The 23,080-nt window shown below is 42.7% G+C and overlaps 1 long non-coding RNA gene across 7 annotated transcripts; it reads right to left on the bottom strand.

Moving 5' to 3' along the window:
* Positions 1-1,949: 1,949 nt before the first annotated feature.
* LOC135329153 (uncharacterized) lies at positions 1,950-22,142 on the bottom strand. Of its 7 annotated transcripts, none has more exons than XR_010390447.1 (5): positions 22,035-22,142; positions 6,839-6,899; positions 3,681-3,904; positions 3,170-3,272; positions 1,950-2,341 (listed from the first exon to the last, which is right to left on the bottom strand). It is a non-coding gene; the product is annotated as an uncharacterized LOC135329153 (long non-coding RNA). The 7 variants fall into 7 exon arrangements; XR_010390446.1 differs by having other exon boundaries at positions 1,950-2,768; XR_010390444.1 differs by adding an exon at positions 7,543-8,969 and having other exon boundaries at positions 1,950-3,272.
* Between the last annotated feature and the right edge of the window lie 938 nt (positions 22,143-23,080).

Below are 23,080 nucleotides of genomic sequence, written 5' to 3' on the forward strand. Positions count from 1 at the left end.
CTTACACGGAACGGAGGTTAGGGACATCTTCCCGTATTTGAAGTGAAAGGATAGTTTTATCTCAGCGGGAGTCACAAAGACACAATACAAGTGTTTGCCTTACGCTGTTTCGCCGCTTAGCAAGGTTTTCAAGGGAAGAGATTGCAGCGCCGTGCCAGAACCGGCAGCTTCCCGGAGAAGCCGCCGCAGATAACTGGAAACAGGTTGAAGGTAAAGAGGACACGCAGCAAAGTCTGCGGTGGGGTGTAATGCAATAATAAAGCAGAAGAAAGAGAAAAAGGGGGAAAATCGTGTGCTAAATAAACGGTTTCTTTGGCAACGCCTTATTGGGGCTTTCTGAAAATAGCAGCGATTGCTAATTAAACCGCTCCTGTTCTTTCTAATTTCTTTTTACAAACTGGTGTAGGGACAATGAGGAACTTTCATTTTCAAGTGAAGCTGATTTGCCAAATTCTGATCTCAGCTAACCGGGTGGAAACGCACATAAAACGTCCCCTTCGAGGAATGGGAGTCGGGGGGGTCGGTGGAGAGCCCCGCTCACACGAATGGACTTTCGTTATTTGGCATCCGCGTTCATTATAAGTGGGTTCAACTATTTGTCATCAGTGAAGAGAAAATAGCCTTTTCATCCGATGTATCGAGTCGAGCTGAATGCTAAGCACACGTGACGCAGCTTTTGGGAAAAACACAGCAAGAACAGTAGCCATGTGAAAAAAGCAAACAAAATGAGTAAGGCTCCTTTTCTCACGGCGCCGTCGGGTGGAGAAGGGAACGGGGCGCGGGAGCTCGGCATGCCCCGCCGGAGCGCGCCGGGCCGCGGCGGCTCGTTTAGCGACTCGTTGTGTTCGAGGGCGATCAGGAGGCTTCGACGTTTCCAGCTCCGCGGGCAAGCGGGAAGGCGCAGCGCAGCGTCGCGCGCCCAGCTGCCGGATTCGGAAAATGGACATGGGGCACCCTGAGATGCTTAAGTCAAAGGAGTTTTAGGCTGTTTTCCTGGGCTTTAACTGTAAGAGCAGTTTTGTTTCCATGTGAGTCACACACTACACAAATGTTTATTCTGCTACACGTCTGCTACTCAACAAGGGCCTTGCAGTTTTCGAGGAAGTAACACACACAGACGTTGCCGCAAGCAGAACGAACAAGACCCGTTAAGTTTTAAGGACTCTGTTAAGTCACATTATTTCTCACAGATGTAGCCGCTGCATTTTGATTTCCCGGGCCGGAAAGCTTTCTGTCCTTCGAAATCAGTCGGTGGAAGCTGGTTTTGCTAGTGTGGGAATTGAGAAGCTCTTCAGATCAGTCTCAGTAACGTTGGTGTCGGATCCTGTGGTGCAGCACCGTGTTTCTCCTGCACCGTGCAATGCAGCTTTCGCCTGTTTGTGCATCCATTTATTCTCTATCGCTCCTTCCTACCTAGCTGGCAGGACCACCCCTATTCAGGTAGGAAATTTCACCCATATGAGCAACGGAAAGGCCACAGGAGACCAAGGGAAGAAGGAGGACGGGGCAGGAGGTGAGGTGAGATGGAGGAGAGGAAAAAGCAAGGGTAGCAATGGAATAGGGAAGCAATTAAAAGACACAAGGGGAACAGAAGGAATAAGACCAGCAGGAATGACAGAGAAATGAAGACAAGTCTGTTCTCAGAAAGACAGGGCAGTGCTCATCCTGGTAACGCGTAGACTGTGGGAAATGTTCTTTACAGATCTTTCCTGCAGTCTTGCTCAGCTGGAAACCTGGATGGAGAGTAATATGCCTCCACTTCCTTCCCATAGAAACCAAAATACAGGGGAAGAGAGTGGAAAGTTGCATGCTTGGGTGTAATCCACAAGCAGGAAGCACTGCTGGTCCTGTAGTTTAGGCATGTCTTAAATTGCTCAGGGTGGACAAAAAACGGAAGGCAGCTCTACTCCCTACCCAGCGGGTGGAAGGAATCACACATAGTCTGGACACTCCTTCAAATACTGCCTTTATTCTCTTCTTTGAGTATCATGTTTATCACATCTTGGGCTCAGAACATCTTTTAATTCAGAACAATATTGTCAACATGCTCTTTTGCAAACTAAAGCAATAAAGCACAAGAAAGGCTACTTTCCTCATTTTCTGTTGCATGTAAATGACTAATGCCATTCTGCAAAAATGACTTTTGAAGTAAGCAGTTGACCACTGATCCCCTGCATGCACAGATCAATTCCTTAGGCTTTATGCATCTTGAAAATCTATATGACATCTCAAGATTGGAGATAAGGTCAACAGCATATTCTTTGCCTCAGATGATGAGTTCCTAGGCTTGATTCATGTTGACTTCTATCAGAAGAGAATATAAAATAGAATTGCAACTGGCCTGCAGGAAAAAAAAATAAATTAAGTAAAACAAATCATTCTTTTAATCTGCTCTGATGCTGGCAATCAACATCACTGGAGCTGTGAAATGCAAATGAGTAGGGCCTTTCACTCACTGACAGCAGACATCACATCACCAGAGAGATGGCCTTGAGATCCTTGCCAGGCGCAGTCACAGGCCATCCCTATGGCAACTACAGCAGAAGCTTGCATGGGAGAGAAACACTGGGAAAATGCTTATTTAATATGCTCTAACAGCTAAAATAAGAGAAAAGTCAGGACAACAGGAGCAGCCAGGTTTCTGCAGATCACATCAAGGGCCTCTTCCCACACCGGCAATGGGGACTTCTACCAGGTGATGCTTCAGATGAGCTGTGCGTACCACCAGATGTTCCTAGGCCTTGCTCCTTGATATCCTGACCTAGAATCTGAATAAACAACATAGTGACCCCCATCTGGCCCACACATACAGATTTCCTTCTCTTAAAAGCGAAAATACAGAGAAAAGCCTGGAACCTGGGCACTGAGCAGACAACACACCCAGGCTGAGGAGCCGTCTGAACGCTGTGAAACCCACGTTCCTCAGTCCAGACACAGCCAGGGGACTAAAACTGCTTCCAACATGTCGTTTTATAGCCTGCCCTCCACCCCATGGATACAGGCCTTTGCAGAACAGAAAGCTAACGTGCTGAAATGCTCCAGAATCTCAGACCTTCTTCCTGAGCTGCAAAAGAGCAGGTGTGGGGGAAAGCAGAGAAGCTAAAATCTGTTCTGCCCTTCATAGTGATGCTAGAGGTTGCTGCCAAGGGAATTAAAAGTGTTTTCCTACCATGTGAAGCCGTGACTCTTCAGCGAGCAAAGGTTTGGCTCTTGCCTTCTGGATCTTGCAAGCAGTAATCGTCCTAGGGGCTGCTTTTCTGAAATCGCTCTGCCTGCACATTGAACAGACACCTTTAAAACCCATCGGTTTTCCCACATCTACCTCTCATTTTTCTACTTTACCCTAGCAATGATTATAGGGCAAGGTGAGCATAATTAAAAGGAAGTGCGAGATTAAAACCAGACAGCAAAACTTAGCTGTTAGAAGCAAAAACAATGGACAAGAATTAATTAACCTCCAGTAGGAAAATTATGATTTACTCTGATAATTCTAAACAGGGATTTAAATAAGGTGGGAGTTTAAACTTAGGATCCTGTTTCAATATAGCATTTAGTAAATAATAACAGGGAACCAGGTGCACAGCATACTGACAGGGAATCTGCTACAGAGGAGCAAGGCAAGCCTAGTGTAGAGAAAAAGCTCGCATTAAAAGAAGCTAAATTCCAGCGAGGCGAAGTACCTGCAACAATTTCAAATGAAAGAAGCAGTGGGATGAGCAGTGTGCCGGCTGTCACCGCCGGGAGTCTTGACCCCTGCTCTGCAGCTTAGTCCTCCGCTTTCCCAAACCCGCGCGGCCCCAGCCTGGGACGCGAGAGTCCGATGCTTAGTGCCCTCCCAGCTCAGTCCTGCTCGCCGCATCAGCTGCAAGAAATCCCGGAGAACTCCTGACTGGCCAATAACCGGCTGAGAGGAAAGTATGGCGTTAGGTAAGAAGGCCAGACACATTGCAAAAGGAAGTGGAGAAACTAGAGTAAGTAATCTTCAGTGAATCACCAACCAGAGCAACCATGGAAAAAGAGTTTATTATCTGATAGTTACAAGTGTTGGGGAGGGACCGGATCACCAGAAGACGTCTGCACAGTGTTTTCATCAGCTTAATTGTGCCAACATTAACATTAGCCAACAGGAACTGAGCTCAGTGTATTAAATAAACTTGCCAGTATTAACCTGTTAAAACGCTGTGAATACTCTCCTGAGCCAAGTCGTCCTTCAGTCCACCTGAAGTGGCATATGGCACCACCAGCCAGGTTATTTTTTTAATCTGCATATTGTGGCAACTTGTAACAAGATACAGATTTTTCCACTGTTTCTAATTCAGCCTACATCAGTAATGGTTTTGCTGAAGGTTATTCTGAAGTTATTCCAGTTGCTCTTGTGACTTCATTTCCTAGCAGGCTTGTGATTATCACCGTGATTGGCAAATTCGCTAATAATGTCAGCAGAGCCACTGGAGGTTGAATAGACCTCAGAAAATGAAGTAAGGTTTGAATTTGGGTTGTCTGATATTACTTTGTGTCCCACCATCAGCAGGACACCAGCAGCTGAAAGTCAAGGGACGTTTCTAGCGAGGGATCCCTGTGGGCTCTTATTTCAAGTAAGACAGCCATGAACCTCTGTGTCTTCTGCTACCTTTACCTGAAGGTGCACCCTTTCGCTTGGTCTCCCAGTGCCAATCCTCTTGTTTTAATGTGCAACAGAGGTGTGCTCGCAGACAGTAGGACAGTAGGCCCAGTTTTCCTGGGCCTGTCATTTGTCCTTCTCTAATTGTTAGTCTTAATAGTTACAGTAATAGTTAATATTTAATAGTAATAATAGTTGTATTATTATACAGTTATATGCTATATAGTTATATTGTTATATATATAGCGATATTGTTATATGTATTGTTATATAGTTATATTGTTATATATATAGCGATATTGTTATATGTATTGTTATATGCTATACAGTTATATCGGTAGTATAAAGGTGAGAGAGCTCTTACTTCTAAGGACAGACAACAGAGCTCTCCTGTTAGCTTAAGTCAAAGAAGAAAATGGGGGTTCTCTGGAGTAAGGAAATCATTTTCCCTTGCCACATATACCTGCTAAAATTTAGTATAGCTGTTTCACGCAGACATACAGCCTGTGTGTAGCCAGATTCCATTTCAGAGGAGAAGCTTTGGTATGATCACCAGTCTGGACAAAACAGGTATCCAAAGTGTTAAGTAGAGAAGGAAGTAGACAAACAGGAGAAGCAAATATTGAATCCAGCTATCTTGTCCTGTCCCAGAGAAACAGAGCTTTCTCCTCGGTGACCAGGACTGGCACAGGCAACTTCCTCCCTCAGCCTTGGTTTTCTTGGCAAAAGTTGTTTATTTTGTTGCGTAATTTTTCTCCCAACTGGTCCGATCCCTGACTCGTTTCAAAAGTATGTGGCAATTCCTTTCTCATCACCGTTTTGGTTGCCTCTGTTTTCTGGGGCTGCTAGTGGAGTGAGGCATTGCTGCTGGGTGACATTTGCAGACACATTGCTGGCAGGAACAGTGAGCCACAGTGATTTCCTGAGGTGAAACTTCCCGATAGTGTGTGTGTGTCTGTGTTTATGAATGTGTTGTTTCTTATTTTTCTTTGGCTTTCATGTGATGTCCCAGCTGTACAAATTACATCATCATCACCCTGATACAAATTCCAGTTATTCACATCTACGACAGCCCTGCCGCAGGCATCTCAGAGCTGGGGCTGAGCAGTTGCAAACGATCTCTCCCCAGATTTTGGATCCTTGATCTAGGCCCATCGTGTCCTGAAACCAATGGTTATCTTTATCGACTGCTACCAAGTCTGTGGCTGACTTCATCTAGGCTGTTTGGAGTGCAGTCTCGGGCAGGAAAGTGTGTTTCTTGGTGGAGTTTCGGACTGACAGCCACATAAAATCTCCCGTTTTACAAGCCGACAGATGACTTCTGTAACTCTCTAGGGTACAAACTCAAGCTGAGATTTAGGAGGGGAGAAAAGCTAAACTGTCATTTGTCTCTTGCCTCACCAATATCAAAGATTTTGACATTAGTGCTCATGTCACTTTGTAAAACAGCAAGAATATACAAGGCAGAAGCAGCTGGGCTGACACTGTATTTGCAGGGGACAAGTTTCATAGTCACCTTAATCTCTTTGAGTGAGCCTTCTAGATACAAATTTTACTTTTCTTGGCAAATGCATCAGTAAAGGATATTATTCATTCTTGAGCTGACCCAGGTTATGGTGAAACAAGTGTGTTATGGAAGGCCAAGACCATGTAACTGGGGCCTAAAGCTGAGATATTTTACATTGTCTGGTGTTCAATGAAATGAACAAAAAGAGTACGAAAGTCAGATGCTCCTTTTAAGCAGTACTGCTGAGCTGACAAGCTCTCCGGTAGACTGGCTTCTGTAGCAGTTAAGCTATAAAAAGACTTCATATTGGAAGAAGTACTAGGTCCTCAGCAGGAATATAAGAAGTCCATTCCTGAACCTGATTCACTGGATGGGCCTATATTTAAATGATAAATCAAGCCAATGGCATTTTATATTTATATATACTATGTATTATATGTATTTAATTTATATAATATCTAATACAGGGTAACAACCTTGTAAAAACAATGAGGTTTTCTTTATTAATAGTTGTAAGACAATTCAACATTTAACATGTCAAATTTTACAACCCAACATTCAACATGCTGAGCTGAAAAGCAAACGTACGGCTGTTCCTGTCAGCAAGAAAGTTTGCTTTCCCTTACAAGCACTCAGGCATTGGATGCAGGGAAAAAAGGACCCCATTCAATAAAGCAGATACTTAATGTAAGCAGGGCGACATTACTTACTGAGAGCAAAGGAGAGGACAGAGGTGGGGATGTAGGATCAAGGGTAGTCTCTGGAGAGGTGCTGTAGGGAAGAAAAGATGAAGAGACCATTTGAGCAAGAGGCAGTAGCAAAGCCCCTGGTACCACTGACACCTTCTTTTCAGAGTCACCAGTTATCACCCTATTTCTGTGCAGAGCTGGAGTCCTCTGAAACGCCAGCTCCAGGAACTTCTCTGTCTTGCCAAATGCCGAGCTTCCTGCCGGTCATCCCTCCTGTCCAGAAAGCTCTTCCCACTCCAGCATGACCCTTTCATCCCCAGCCCTTCCTAGCGCCACTAGCTCTAAGATTTCTTTCTCCAGTCCGGATCCTTCTTTCCCACCTTGAACCAAATCCTCTCAAGCTGCTACTACTCCAGTTACGCCCTTTCTCCACGATCCAAAATCTTTCCACTCAAGCCTTAATTTACCTACATGTCCCTGAACTTCTTCCACATAAAATCCCTCACAGTTTCTCATCTTCTGCCTCCCACTTTGCTCCAAATCTCTTCCCATCCAATCCCACTACTCCAAGCCAGCCCCTATCAGCTCCCCTTTCCCAAACTAGTGCTCCCTCCCGTCCTACCTTGTCCCAAATCTCCTTTTGCCCAACTCCCCCAGCTGGGAACCCACCCAGGCCCTGATGGAGCTGCCGGGCACCTCCAGTCCTGCCTGCGATTGCTGCCCACCTCTTACACTGGTTCCCAACAACTATTTGTCAGTTTGCCAGTGGCCACACCAACTGGTTGTGCACCTTGTCTCAGTCCCCTGGAGATGTCCAAGACACAGAGATTAAATCATGCTGAAATTAGGAGTCACTTCTTTGATGAACTTGCTAGCTGAAAGATTAATACAAATAAGACAGCCTGCATTAGGACAGCTTTAGAAAAGGCTCAGTTTAGGAAAGCCAGAGTCACTTTAGGCATATGTTGTTTGAGTGTGACATGACAGTAATACTTTGAATGTCTATGCATCTCCTGAGTCTTAAGGAAGACTTTGAGTTGGATGGGAAGTGGTAGAGGAAATGAAAGTGGAAATGGTACATTTACAAGGCATATAAACCTATTGTTTATTGATTGACAGAAAGAGTAAGCTTGGACACAAAGCAAGATACAATATGATGTGTGTGAGAAGGTATCTTTATAGTCTCATCATCAGTAACTGCACAGACAATGCACTATAGCACCCTTGTCCACTAACTCACCATGTCTATCTTCAGCAACGTCCCCTGCAAAGATGTCTGGACATAATGTGTCACTGATAAAAATAACTAGGATAATAACAAAATTATTAATATCTAATAGTAGATTAAAATAATACAATATTTTTCTTTTTTTTTCACATGCAGAGAGTATGGTGCAGAATTAGGAAGTAAGGTCAGGATGTTCAAGTCTGCTAGAGTGAGTTAGTGGGAACGAGCTGAGTGCTAAACCGCCTCGGGTGCATTTTACTGTGTTCTTCCAGGAACTGAGGCAGGCTGGGGAGGAAGCGGCAATAATCGAGAAAGGTGGTAATGCAGCCAACGGGAAGCTGTTGAATGAGAGCTATTCCATTCCGTGCTCATTTATTGCCACAGCTTCATGGGGTTTATTGTCTGCAGAGGTACAATGCTTTTCCTATGGAAATTTAACATCAGACTGAAACGAAAAGCACTGAGAACAGCAAATCACTCTGAAGTAACGGGACTGACTATTTAAAGATACAAATTAAATTCTTGCTTTGGCTGCAGATGAGATCGTGGGTAGCAGTTCAGGTCCTTTCTCTTTCTGTCCACACTAGTCTTCCATTTCTAGCTAGCCATTGGCATTGCCACTTCCAACAGAGAGAGAGAGCTGCTAATACAGTGCTGTCTTCTGCGGTGCGTTTTCGACTCGCTGTCACTCCTGCCTCTGCAGTTTGTCACTTGCAGTCCATTGCTCCCCATTTTTTCTTTCTCATTCTAACGGAGAGACTTTTCATAATGGAGATGAAGTGCCGGATTTGATGAGCCAAATCCATTTTCTTACAGTGTCATGATCATCATCCGTTTCTGCTGAGTACGACAGAAACCCAGGCGTTTCTTTGAATGCTGACACTCGAAGTCCTCAGATCCTTCTTTGCACTTTGTTTACCCAGCCTAATAATAGAACAAAAGTCTCAACACCCTGCACTGTGATTATGGCAACTGTGCTTTTAATTAAGAACTGAATTTGGTGCTGCATCAGTAGGAAAAGGGAAAAGGACTTACTTTCTTATTTTGATCCGTGGTGTGTGATATTGACCTACGAATTCAGGTCCGAAAACTTTTCCTTTTTTGCAATTAGTACTCTCATTATTTCATTTACCACTTACAAGTCTTGTAAACAGTACTATAACAAAGGTAATAAGCAAAACAATAATACTACAAAAAATATGTAGCAAGTATAGTTTTCCTTAATTAGAGTTATAGAATTTCAGTGTAGAAAATTTTCATTTGAATGACTCAAGCTATTAATTACAGGGCTGTATGTTCCTATGGCTTGGCAACCTTAGTAAATATATCATTAGTGGTCCACAGAGAGGGGATGAATAGCGTGTGGTGGTGGTCTTATTTTCAGCAGCTTAACACATTAATGATATAATTGCCATTATTTTTCCATAAATGTTATCGTTGTGCCTGCCAGAGTATGCTGTGTGATCAGAGTTGCAAGGGGAAGTGATTCACATGATTGTCCATGATTCACATTAGCACTTCTCTGCCTTTCCATAGTCTGTTAAAATCAAGGCCACACTATGAAAGGCTGAAAAGCGTTAGTATATTATGTATACTGTAATTGTAACAGGCAACTCCAACAGATCTTTTCCATGAATCTACATGTTAAAATAGATCACTATTTTGGTTTTTATTTTCTTTTTACTATTTTATTTTACTAAAAACCGAAACATTTCAGTGGGAGCCAAAAGTGAAAGATATATTGGGTCTCTGGGAACTTACTCTGTTCAGAAAGAGGTTAATACAGCAAGGCCCAACTTAAGCCATGGCATTAGTCCTGTACTGGATCTCAAAAACATGAATATTTAGACCTGTGCAAAATGCTGCTTAGGGGGTAGGCCTGTCCTCAGGTACTACTATTGCAATCGATTGATCTGTTCATCTCAGTCTTCATCTTCAGGACTTGATCCTGATCTACTTAAATATGAACGGTATCATCACAACCCTGTCCCTCCAGTTGAAATAGTTGGTGAGGCTGATGCTCCACGTTGCCACAAAGCTGTTAAAGCATATAAAGCATATGCTCAGACATGGATTTACGTGATACCTGAAAATATCACATGAGAAAAGACCAAGATCCCTCTCCCCCCATATCCTGCTCTCCAGCAGTAGTCAAAAGCAGACATTCATGGAGGAGTGTTAGAGTCGAGTCAAGCAGGCATATGCTGACGGAGAAGTAATATTTCCCCCAAATACTCCCTCAACCTCCAACCATTTATAGCTCAGTGAACCAGAGCCAGTGACTTTATATTTAATAATCGTCAATGGATATCCCTTCCTTGAACTTGCCCAGTCTTCCCTTGAACCCATGTAAATCTTTAGCATCCTGTGGCAAGGAATTCCACAGCATAATTAAATGATATGAAGAACCACATCTTCGTTGTTTGTTTTGAACCTGGTATCTGTTAGCTTCATCTGATACCCATTAGCTCTTGAAGTGAAACAGAGTGCGAGCAGTCAGTTCTTATTCACCTTCTGCGTGACACCTGGCAGTGCAGACCTACTGTATTCCCCCCTCTGTCATCTCTTTTCAGACGGAGGAGTCATAGTTTACTTTGTTATTCCATATATACATACACAAGCGCACGTAGGCACAAGCATGTGCACTCATGCCACTTTGTTCATTAGTACTGAGTTTACTAGGAGATGAGGGACACCTAAGAATTTGTGCTGCTGTGGCCTTAGTGATTTGGTATTTAAACAGACAGAGTATATTCGTTGGTCTGAATTTAAACTATTGCAAGCTCTATCACCATGCAAATCGGATTGTGAAGAAAAATACAACAACATACCTTATTTGTAAGTGTCTTGGCAGGCCTGCAGAGCAGCCTTTAGGGAAGCACTTGTTTTTTTCCCATTCAATAGGATTTTTTTTGTTGTGAGGCGCATTGTTTCTTTCTGCTGTTACTATGTAAATGGTAACAATTGAGAGAAGAAATGGTGTGAAGTTTTAAACCTTAATTGTTAACCTGTAAAACCTAGAGTCATTATTTCTCCTAGTAATTAGTTTCTGGTCTGTGCAAAATCCTCTAAATGAAGAGCATATGGGGTATGCAATTAAAAAGCAGAAATGTATAGGCTGTATCTGACAAGCCCAAGCACAGCTATTCCACTGTGTTCCCATATACACATCAAGGTCAGTCTTGGGAGAACCGAGCACAGCCAGATTTTCAAGTTGGATCTTACTGAAAAACGTAGACATTATTACTGTACTGGGTGCTGCTGAAGGCTTAGCTTTTGTAGCAGCCGGTCCCTAAAGGATTAAGAACGACTCTGTGCAGCCTGAACTGTCCCACCCGAACACACGTCCTGGGAAGGAGGCGACGGGAACTGGATTAGCAATCTGCAACGTGTTCCTGGCCAAGGAATCGCGAGCAGAGCTTTCCTGTTAGCCGAGCCTGGGGAGAAGCAGCACAGCCTCCCAGCAGCACCGAGCTCGCCGCCAGCCTGTGCCGCTTGCATTTCACAGCAAACAGCCGCTAGCATTCCTATCGTAATGAAAAAATAGAGCCTCCTTAAGTCAGGAAAGAGAAAACTTATTGGCAGCTGTGAATTAGGTTTCATGATGGAGAGCGAAGTGTCACAACAGCTCAATAGATCTAACAGCTTGAGTCTGCTGAGAGACCCTCTCCCCCCAGTCATGTTATAACTGTGTATGTGAAATAACTGCTTCCTATCGCCAGCACTGGGTGACTCGCGAGTGCCAAAAGGAGTGTGTCCTCTCGCCCTTCCCCAGCTTCACTCTACTATCGGCTTTACCTGACCACTGTTACCAAGCTCAGATTACTGGTCTGCCTCGCCTAATGCGACATGTTTCAGAGAAAGGAGAATGCACTGTAACTGCTAGCATGAAATCACTTTGCGATGGGAAAATAACTGCTTCCTGGCCCTGATGAGCATAGTTGCCTTTGAGGTACTCAGAAGAAAATCCCAGGGATGTGAAGTACTGTTACTGTTCACTAGACACTCTGCAGCACGCGACCAGCACCCATCTTTTAGTCATAAACTACAATTTTGCAAATGTGGTGCCCCATCGTTACCAATAGCTGCATGGTGAGGGCAGAGGGGAGTTCAGATAGACATCATGATGCAAAGCTAGCAGTGAACTCCTGCTTTTTGTTAGTTAATAGTAGCTAATAACGCGGAAAAAAAGGGTACTATAAACAAAACCCAGCATCCACAGCAACACAGCCATTTACTTTTGAGCTTCTCAAAATAGGAATAATTAATCTTTTTCTTTCCATTTTTATATTTTAGAAGCTTACACTGGCAAATGTGGGCATGTTCTGGCAGTTAGTAATCAGCTGAGTCAGAGGTCTTCAAGGGAGCTTGTAATAAAGTGCCAGGAAGAATCTTCCTTTTTTATGTTAAAGTTCTTATATCTGGAATGCAAACCTGCATTGCTCTGCATAGCAACTTTGCCTTTGGGGGATAGATCAACTGTTTCAAATGAGTGATGCTTTTTTTCTATTGCCTTTGACAGTTAAGAATGAGGCACCTCTGTTTTCACTTGTCGGAGCACCTGAATGCAAAAGTCACGCAAATCTGAGCTGGGGATACATCCCTGGAAACCCTCCAGGGAGGGTTCTGCCAGTCTGTTTATACAGTCCCTAAAGCTGCACCAGTTCAATGCATTCAGTCTATTTTCAGAGGGTATAAATGAGGAAAAAGATCAATCACTTTAAGTTGAAAATAGGAAGTCAATACATACTGATTGGATCCAAGATTAGACCTCATTCCACAGGCCACATCTTCCCTCCCCAATTCTTAGGTGGGCTTCTTGGCTGCAAATCATATACCTCGAGCAGGAAAACTCAGGTAGAAACATGTCAAGGAAGATTTCCTTGCAGAGGCTCCACTTTAATGTCATTGTATCAGGAAAACAATGTTGTAAGACTCCTCCAAATGAAGGACTTGTTCCCAGAGACTTGTATTTTGGGTTCACAATATGGATACACACATTCAAATGCACTAACGCAACCATAGCTGAAAGTGATGCTAGTAAAAATGTAATAGTAATTCCATAAGCATCATCTACAGACCAGTTTGAAGCATACGCTTTGTTTTCAGGATAACAGATCTGCATCCTAGAGTCATCAACTGGGTAGCTAAGGACTCTGAAAATATGTAGATTAAATCTGGGCTCAGAAGTTGAATTTGGCTCTGACATTTCACTAGCATCAATAAAATAAAGGATGGCATGAGCAAGGTCATCACTGGGCTCTATAAGTTTACACAGCTCCTCTTAGCCTTTATCGTCCAGGCCTCCTTATCTTGCTCCATCTGCTCCATTCCAGTGATATTTTTAGCATGCATTCACTGTACAATTTTTCCAGTCTGGCTGCCTGACCCTGTAGTCTCTTAACAATGCAGCTGCAATGGAAGTGGTGCACAAGCAAAGGCTGTCAGTGAAGTGGGACTTTTTCCAGATCCGGGAATAGCCACCAAATTTGACCAATCCTCTCCCTGTCCCCTTGGAGCTATTTTCTAGCAAGTCAAGCTGGGCGGGTGTTTTTCCTCTAAGGTTCTGTTAACCTATAAATGGCTACAGCTCAGCTTTGAAGTTAACACTTCATTAAGATTAATTGGGGAAGTTCACACCTCTGCTGGGACTGTGCGAGTTTGTCTAGCAGACTCAGCAAGACTGAAGTGCGCTGATTTATACATCGATGCCTGTCTTGGTAACCATAAAAACAAGGGCAGTAACCGTTTCAGCAAAAAGAGCAAGAGCTGAGGAATGACCCTGCTTCCATGGGCTTGGCTCCTCCTGATCTCGAACCTACCAAAGTCAGGGGAAGCTGACAACAATAGTCCTCAACTTGCAGTACATTTCCAGGTGCAGATCTCGGGGCATTAAATGACTGAGGATATCTGATTCACCTTTATGTTACTGGTGCATTTGATTACAGGAGATTATTCACTGTGAGAAGAAGGGAAGCAGAACGGGAGTCTCCTGACACACAGGCTGTGTCCGGTGCGCTGTGTCCATGGGAGAGCGCCCCAGGAGAATGCAGAGCTGCGTAATTCTCTCTCTTTCTCTTCCCGTTGTGTCAGGCCACATGACGGGAAGGATGAACTCTGCAACACGTCATGTCCATTAGGACCAGGAAAGCTAACGCCCTTTTAGCCTCTGGTGTATCTGTGCCTGGGAGCTTTCTTCTCAGGGCTATTTGCAACAAGCAGAAATCAGAATACAAAACACAAATTTAATATGGGTTAAATCTCCTGATATGAGGAAATCTTATGAAAAGCCTAACCTGTCAATGTATTTTTTCCTGAGAAAAATCACAAGCAAAGAAGTGCCTGTGTCAGCATCTTTACAAAAAAGGGGCACAGAAAGAATTGAAGGGCCCCACCTTGTATGCAGGAAGGAAAATGGATTGAAACCGCTAGCTGCTCTTCTGTCCTTCCCAGCTCTGCGGTCGCTAACTGCCCCTTACCAAAGTCCTGCTGCTCCAGTTCAGTGTAATGTCTCAGTGCAAACCCACTTTTACTGACAGTTTCAGCTAATATGCCAGACCTTGATGTGTGTGTAGTCCAGACAGGTATTCTGCCAACTCTGCTAAAAAAGCAGTAGCCTTCAGCAGCCAGGTAGCAGACATCCCCGTGGCTTCCTCAGCTCCGTCTCCTTTCCTCATGTGACAGTTCTGTCAGGACAGTAAATCATCAGTGGTCATTTGAGGTCAAATGCCATTTCTGTAGGATTTCTAGATGACAGACAGCGATCTGGGATGATCCCAGACAAAGAAAGCCTCAAACAAGTGGACGCTGCACATACACATATCAGCTCATGAGCACTGAGTTTGATACCTCTGGGTTACACCTCATCTACTGCAACAGTGTAAGTGCGTTTGTCCTAAGCAGGGCAGATAGCTGTGGCCAGTAACACCTTAACATCACCAGTTTGTCTGACAGAGCCCTACCCTAATATAGCACAGTGGCAATACTGTTTACAACAGCACTTGGGAAGAGGCTTTCTCCCTTGCCAAAGCACAGAGGAAGAGTACAAAGTTATGACAGTGTCATGTACGGCATAGTAGACAACAGTCAGATCTTAGCATATGTCACAGTTCATACGCAGAACAGATCTTGTCCATAATTAAATTTCATTCTTAAGAGGAGATGAGCCTTGAAGTGTTGTACAACAATGTATATAAACCATAGCCAAGGTGGTTTAAGTGATCTCCTCAATCTAGCAGCAATTACCTTCCACAGTAATGACAGTGTGGTGCTTCCCGTAATATCTGGTCAGCGTTTTGAAAGGGTTATGATTAGCTGTGATAGGACAAAATAAACAATGGTACATAGTGTTTGCACAACGGCTTTCATACTTACTGCTTTGTGCAAGATAATCTTGTGGCCTGCAGCTAGGAAAAACATCCCTTGTAGCACAGTCAGCTCCTTTGATACTTCTTTATCTTACGTTTTACTGTGTTTATTGCTGGCAGAAAACAAGAGTAAATGTATAGATAAACTTTGAGGTCTTATCATCTTGGCTAGAGGGGTAATCCTGGCTCCATTCACGTAAACAGCTAAATTCTTTCTGATTTCATTTGGACCAGGATTTCATCTCTTTGAGTACTTTTTCCCTCTATTTGCAGTCCTTGAAGTAATTGCAGGCTGCTATCTGCCACCTGCATTCCACTGGGTGCGGGGATTGCAGCTGAGCGCTCGGCAGGGAGCACAAAGAGAAATCGCCTGGTTCTAAATTTTCGGGTCTTTAAGCATTTCCGGGGTGGAGGGGGCAGGAGGATCCATGGACTGGGGGCTGAAAACCCATCAGGCACAGGAGGGAGTAACTCCAGCTACAGTAGCTGGGGGAAGATCGGCTGCAAATTCGTCCTCTGATATGGCTGCTAAAATAGGCACAGTTCCCTGTATTCTCAGTGGAGCATGAGGAATAATCTCTAAGGTTAGAAAGACAGAGATGAGCATTATAGCTTAGACTTCTAGTGTCTTAATACTGTTTCTATGATACCTGTACCTAGAATCTGTAAAAAAATGAAATGATAGCAACCAAGGAGCCACTGTCTGACTTCTACATATAAACCCTCTGTCTGCTGTGTTATCATGGCTTCACGTCCAGCAAGGACATTTTCATTTCTGTGGAATGACCTTTGGTCTCTATACCTCATACAGATGGAATCACAACACGTCCACTTACAATGTGTATTCTTTTCAAAATATCTTTTCTACTTTTCCGGGAGAATATTTGCACAGATGAAGGTTAAGATACTGGCTGTACTAGAACTAGAAATCTCCTGTTTGTTCACAGGTCAGATACCGTTCAGACAGCTACAGCACAAACCGCCCTAGCATTGACCTTAGCTTGCCAGTGACCCCAACCAGGACCCAATTTAATGGAGCCTGGGCTACATATGAGTCTGTGTAAGTTACATGTAGGAGTCTGGGCTTTCTTGGTGTAGGGAAAAGTCCTCTTCCACCTTCACAGTAACCAAGAACTCCACTGCAATTTAAAAATCTCAGTTCCTGCTTTATTAGCATCTTCTCTACATAGTTAAGCTACAAAGGGCTTTCAGTAGTCCAGCTACTCATATAGATGGATATGTCAGAGCTCCTTTTACAGAAGAAAGATTTTGCTACACAGAAGCAATGTCTTGCTTGTTAGAAGAACAGAAGTGGTGACTTTGACAAGAACCACCCCTTTTCCTAATATCCATGTATGCTAGTACTATAAATAATTACAACCATTGCCTTCCAAATTCTCCTTGTATTTTGTTATAACACCTGGCATTCAGAAGAACTGGAGGTCATGTACTTTTATCTAGATCTCTATCTCTTGAAAATTGAAATACAGCTAATTTTGGAAGCAGGTTAAGCAATGTTTGCTACACAATATTGGTCAAGCTTATTTAAAATATCATTGGAAATGTAGGAAGCCAGATCACAGCAACCTGAATTTGAATTCAGAAGAGCCATCTCTGGCTCTTAAGTAACTTCAGTTGTAACACGGGCTCCCACAGGCTTTACAGGTGAGCCTGTGGGATTCATTAGCTCAGGCTGGGCTAATCAAATGAGAAGATCTTTTCTAGCCTGAAACAGAAGACTTCATGGGATACTTAAGGAAGATGTCTCTTCTATTATACAGTCCCTCAGAAAGACAGTACATGCCTAACTGCAATGCCTTTGATAGCATAGCAGGAGACTTTTACTTCTAGCTTTTAGACTCTGTGGTGATAATGGTCTGCAGGGTTAGTTAGAGGTGTTTGTGTCAGAGCAAAAGCAGATGCATTTCTGTTTAATTTACTTGAAAAGAGTTTATTCCTGTTCCTTCTATCCAGTAAGAAACAATGCATTTTTTCCTCCAAAAAGTTCTTTCAGTTGATGGGGTGATGGTAGAACTCAAAAATATTTTTGGTAAGTTGCTTATTCTATTGCTCTTGAAGATCAAGGAGAGCACCATGAGAGGGAAAAGTAGTGGTTAGTTGACATGATGGGTTGTACCAATAGGACTTTTAAGCTAAGATAGTTTTCACTTTTCCAAATGTAAGTACCTTAAGTAGTGGTGAAGGAGGCTAGGAATCCTATTTTTTGGCTAGATCACCTAAACTGAAAATGTATCTCTGTGAAGTCAGTCTGGAAAGTAGAAAGATTCCTAGTTGCAGCCCTTGGAAATTGTTACAGAAGTAATGCCAGATTATTTCTATAGGGTTATCCTATGGTATGAAATGTTCTGGAAAGAACATATTAAGATCTGGATTTGATTTACGCTAGGACCTAGGGTTCAAATCCAAATCGGGATTAAAGAGGATTAGAGTATTCAACAGGAGACTCTGGCTTCAAATGATAGAAATTGTGAGAGATCTAGCTGGCTTTGGTGATAGGCCAGGTTTTTAAATCACCTTCATTTTTGCACACCTCTTTTTACTGATAATTGAAGCCAGCATATATGTGTTACATACACACAGCATAAATTTCTATTGGTAATGTGTGTTTATCCTGAAAAAAATATATTTTTACCCTGTGACTGAAACAAAGAAGCTCCATTTTTGTATCTCTGACACCCTTATTCCAGCTCCTGTCAAATGGTACGGGCCTAATTTGAATTCCAGTGATGAGGAATAACCTGATAGTTTGTTTACCTTAGTGAAGGAAAGGTTAATTTTATGTATCTTTGAAGTTTTATACTGCATGTTAGTTTGTTAAAGGCATTTTACCACGCAGCTGGTGAAGGATTTTAAAAAAATACAAGAGAGGCCTGTATGCTATTTGTTTTAACTTTCTCTTCAACTCTTTTTTCATTAAGTTCCCAGATGACTGCACGGTCTTGAATGCAGCAATCTGTTTAATCTAGATTCAGCCTTCCTTTTCCTGTTTTGCTGTTTACTTTTCATTCCATGCCAGTAACTATTGAGGCAATACTGTGGATTCATTATCTCTCAGGGCTCTTGGAATATACGTGTTGGCTTTACTTTGTGTGTGCATGCATGAGAGGGAGAGACGGAATAAACATATATGGGGCCAATTAGTTTGTACACTTAAATTAATGAAGAGCAATCTATTAATCTCCTTTTCCCTCAGAATTTGGAAATACTAAGAACATTTGCCATGTAGCCTTCAAAAATTTCAAAAGCAGCTAGAAGGTCACAGTCTACTACTCCCTTCTGTATACTCACGGCTTTTCTAAAAATATTTCCCAACTTAATCTTCAGTATATGGAACAGGAGGGCAGAGGGGGAACTGCAGTGTTTACGACCAAAGTGCAAAGATGAGGAAGAAAATTAAATCCGCGAAAAGCAAATCTTTTGATCTCTCCTTCATTTTCCTCATTACGAACTTAACAGTATCAGCAGTTATGTTTTAACTAAACATTGAGTTTATGGACCCATGCCTCTTTGTCTGCAGATAGTGGAAGGTCAAGAGGAACTTTGCTAATTCTGTCTTTGCGTTTGCAGCTTTGCCTTGAGTTGGGACACCCAAACAAGTCGGTGAGAGTCTAAACAATATGAGTGATCTGGGTATGTCGCTCCTTGGAGTAGGTAGAACACAATACTGTCAGAGAAGTCTGCTCTGGTTATATACAAACCTGCCATGTAACTGTCCCAATAGAGAAGCTCAGAAATATCATGGGTAGGAGGGCCTCTAGGACCCATAAAACTTGAGAGAAAATATTACAATAAACACCAATAGAAAATTAACCCAGCCAGCAGAGTTTGGAAAGAAAGGTAAAAAAGCAGGTTGTCTTGTATGTGCCTTTTTCTCTTTTGGGCTTTTGAACTGTGAAAAAACCCTCTGCAGTCAGAAAAGCTGAAAACTAAAGCAGGAAAAAGGACTGGAGGATGTCTCCACTCCATAGGAATGCTCATCTATCAAACGAGCGTCAGGAGCAGGGAGGGAATATTATTTCCAGCAAGCTTTCTGCCTCTGGTTCCATATAATAAAAAATAAAAGAGAGAGTCCATTTTGCCCCGCTTTTTTGCCTGCATAACTAAGCCTACTGACTCTTGCCCATCAAAGAAGTTTCTTGCCTGCATCAGTTGACGAAACAACACATCCTCAGTGTGCTAATTAAAGGAGATACCTCCTGTTTGCCACATTCCCATTGCACTGACTTTACAGTTTTGCCTTGTCTTCTGTAAATCCTAACAGAGTAAGTGACTGGGCTTGTGCTGTGCATCCTGAGAGCCCACCAGTGCCTGAGGGACTCCTCGAAGGCTTCTTTTAAAACACCAACCTGTGACATTTAGTGCTCCGGGAAGAATGACTGAACTCATCGGGCTACTCAAGTGCACCAGAAAATGGTTTAGGTAAGCAGTGGGGAAGTCAAAACAAGATTGAATCAGAGGTCCCAAAAAAGAAATAAAACATGATTTAGTCTGCAGTCAGTACAGGCACCACCAAAAGAAATCCATCTCTCCCTCTCCCTCCCTCTCTCTCATTATAACAAAGCACAGAATAACATAGCCAGATTCCACCCTCAACTATATTCCTGAAACCCCTCTGAGACGCATATAAATAAATAACTCAGCACTGGACATTAAGAAGAACTTACATTAGGGCAATGCACAGAGGGCAATAGCTCAGAAAAGCATGTCTACTGGAGAAGTAAGCATGACCCTTATCACTGTTAGTCATTTATAATTTAAGCTCTAAATAGACAACTAATTCTGAACTAGTTCCAAAATAAAGGAAAGCGGAAAAAAAATAATGGTTCCAGAGAAGTCAGTATTCTGGCTTTCACTGACATTGGCTACAAATTTGCATGGGTGAACAACACTGAACTGAATTTGGACTTGAAGCACAGACAGGTCATTTCAAACAGTCCTGAAGTTAAGCAACACTTCTCACCCTAGGGAAGTCTCCCTTCCAAACATTTCCATCATTCCACATGGGCTTTCTTTCAAAGTAAGTTTTTGGCTGTTCTCAGTGATTTTTCTTTATTTTTACTCTTTTTGAAGATTTTGAGATGTTTAGGGAAACTCCTGATTCTTTTTCCCAGATGTTTCAAGTTCTGAAAAGCTTTCACCTGCAGATGGGTTTATCCTGAGGGAGAATGAATCCCAGCTTTATTTGCAGAAGAAAGAGAACCATATACAATGTGAAGGATGCCCAGCTTCTCCTCAGACACTCAGAATTGAGATCTGTTTGGGTATTCTAGAAATTTGTATGTCAGCATGCAGGAAAAAGCAAGCAAATGCAAATGAATGTTCCTAAAAATTCAGTGGAAAGCCTTTTTTTAAAAAAAAATATTATTTTTTTTTACATACCTTAATAAGAACTTTAAGGATCATAATAACAAGAAAAGAGCCCAATATCAAGCTGGAAGAAGGAGAAGTACTATACTGCCACAGCAGCAGATGAGAACTGACTGACTCATAGCACTGGAATATGGAGACTTTTCCTGCTGGGTCACAAACCGTAACTCAGAGCAGCTGGTGGTGGCACCAGGCTGTTATCATTTGGTGTCACCGCCAACTTACCAGCTGCAATGTGGTTCACAAATATATAACAAGAGAGTTAACATTAAGTAGCTGCACCATTTACTCTATCAGAAGAGAGATTTATAGTTGGACTGGCCCTTCATCTACAAGGGAGATTTTTTTTTGGGGGGGGGGGGGGGGAAGGATGGAGAAATTGCCAAGAATCAGGACAAGCAAGAAGTTGAGCAGAGCAGAGTAGAGGGCTAACAGACAGTAGAGGGACCAGGAGAGTTCTCCTCAAAAAAAGGAGGTATAATAGATAGAGGCAGCAAAGACAACAGAAGTAGGCTAAGGTATGCAGCTCTTGCTGTCTAGGGAGCACCTATTTATACTTACCATGTATCTACAAAAATCTAGACCTCATGACCAGGTTCCTCCTGTTTAGATGCCACCGAGATCCCTAGCTCGGTGTTTTCTTTCAGCTGCATCTCAGCATCCAGAAGCATTTAAATCTCAGAAAATGCCTTGAGGCAGAATTTAGGCTGGGTAAATCTAGGCTTAAATGGAGGAAGCTTTCCTGAACTCCCCAGTGCGTGGTTTGTGCACATACGCATGTGAGTGCATGCATGTGTTCATCAGGAAAAAAAAGAAGGAACTGAGGCAGCAGGCACATGACTCAGGGTGTGGGCGAGACTGGTAATATAACCCCAGTATTGCTGGATTATCAACAAGTTTGTATCTTCGTTCTGCAGCAGCTGGGCTACCTCCCAGCAGAAAATGCTGCAGGCAACATTTGTGCTTACTAGTTATTATCCATAGGAGCAGGTAAGGGATTAGCACCCAGGTAGGGTTTCAGGGCTGTCATCAGGCTGAACACTATAGTTTCTCAGAAATGCATAGCAAGAGAAAGGAAATAATTCAGCCTTTTCTGTTCTAAACCCACAAGTTCCTTGTATTTGAACTAAAGGAGAATTGTCTCTCTTTGGTGTAATACAACATGATGCATATCTGCATGAGATATGGCTCTAAGTCATGTTACTGCATGCGTTTGGCAGCGATACTGACTTACTGTATAGCCGTCCTCTCCTTCCGCTCATTCCTGCCTCGGTAATGGAGCGCTCTGTCCCTGCAGTTGTGCCACAGCCTCTTGTGCCTTGTGAAACACACCATGGAGTTATTTGGCTGGAAGAAGAAAAAAGAAAAAAACAACAGTTTTAGGAATGTTGTTTTTCAGCCAGATCAATTTCCTGACCTGATTCACGGCACTGATACAAAAAACAGTTGGACCAGCACAACCAGGAGAGCAGAGCACAGCGGTATGAGCTAGCAATAAGGACTAGCAATAGCTTAAGACTGAACTGCTGCCAAAGCCTTTGCATCGTGAAAATACAGCTAGAGCTGCAATTTGGGAGATAAAGCTCAGCCCAACCCGATTTGCATTCTCAACAATGCACAAATATCACAAGTGTAGCTGTTTTTCACTTGTCTTTGATTTAGGGGGGCATGAATTTAGATTTGCATCTTTCAGCCAAAGAAATGTTATTATTGCCTTAAGCAGCTTTTTTTCACCAATATAATTAATCAGGAAGCTGCAAAAGATCATTTTGTTTCATCCCAGGTTTAAAATCCTGTTCCTCTCCGTTCTTCCCAGGCGCTGTGGAGGCACTCCCACATGGGCAGTGTATGTTCTCTTATTTTTAGTTAAAGGCATTAGAAATACATTTGCTTTAAAGCAAGCATCAATAATAATGTTCATTAGTCTTTGAAAGCAATCGGATGTTAAGAAGTGTATTTTAAAATTTACCTCGTTAAAATGTCTTCCCCTCTCACTGTCTTAGCTTGTGTTCTCTTAACCTCTCAGTTGTCCCAAGTGAAAAAACACCTGGTCATTTTGTGAATATATCACAAAAAAGTACTCATTTTCCCCTCCTTTAGCAGGATCTCTGGGCTCTTTGAAGTGTAGCATTTGCATCACTTTACTTTAAACATGTTTCCTCCATCCCCTGCTAAACATAGGTAAGTTTTTGTAAGTTTGGGGTTCATAATTTACAGATTAAATGAGTTTTCTCTTTTAAATTCAGTGAATTACATCAAAATATTTAGGTGCTCTTTTTT

The sequence above is a fragment of the Dromaius novaehollandiae genome, chromosome 9 (assembly GCF_036370855.1).
Source record: "Dromaius novaehollandiae isolate bDroNov1 chromosome 9, bDroNov1.hap1, whole genome shotgun sequence".
NCBI classification, from domain to species: Eukaryota; Metazoa; Chordata; class Aves; order Casuariiformes; family Dromaiidae; genus Dromaius; species Dromaius novaehollandiae.